Here is a 774-nt window from a genome sequence, read left to right on the forward strand (position 1 = left end):
ACTTAGGTAGACATAGGGAGTCTAAGCGTACCGAAGCCTGTCCAGTTCGAATTCCACAACATATATTACTGTGCCATACAGAAGGGAAGGTACGTAGTACATCACAAGTAGATGAATTTACAGCTTAACTACCTAAGCAATGCTTTTCTGTTTATAATGTACAAGCATTATTAATAATTATTATTTATGTATTGTTTTAATATATTATTCTCTTGTAATTTTTACTTTAAATTGTTGCCTTTACTTTCTTCCACCGCATCCATTCAAATTACGTCATAATCGCCAACGACCTCTCTAATTAACCGCATTTCGTTAAATTTCCTTAAACCATACGCAAGCGTAATGGGGTAGCAGGAAGCAGGCACTCCCGCTCCCCCTCCGTCACCCCCTCCCCTCATATATTCGGCTAATCTCCCTGTTAATCCTGCGCCTTTAATAATTTATTTTAATCACAACATGTTACAATGGCGGAAGTGAAGTCAGTCAGAACTCAATGCATGCCCGTTTTTTGTAGACCAGGAGCGATTTCGTGGCGCGCGTCCCCAGATTGTGTCACGAAATTAATTGGCGTTGCTGGTAGTGTCGTCCCCCCAGTGTGTAAGCTAGAGTTTCAGAAATGGAAAATTGAATGCATTCCATCAAGCGACAGCCAAGCGAACACGGCACTGCAAGATATGAAGGTGACAAGAGCAACCTGTGTGCAGACGGCGGTGGTGTTTAGTGCGTCTCACGGGAATAAACGCTATGGGGAAAGTCTGTCTCCGGTTCTTCGCA

Source organism: Dermacentor albipictus, chromosome 5 (assembly GCF_038994185.2).
Source record: "Dermacentor albipictus isolate Rhodes 1998 colony chromosome 5, USDA_Dalb.pri_finalv2, whole genome shotgun sequence".
NCBI lineage: Eukaryota > Metazoa > Arthropoda > Arachnida > Ixodida > Ixodidae > Dermacentor > Dermacentor albipictus.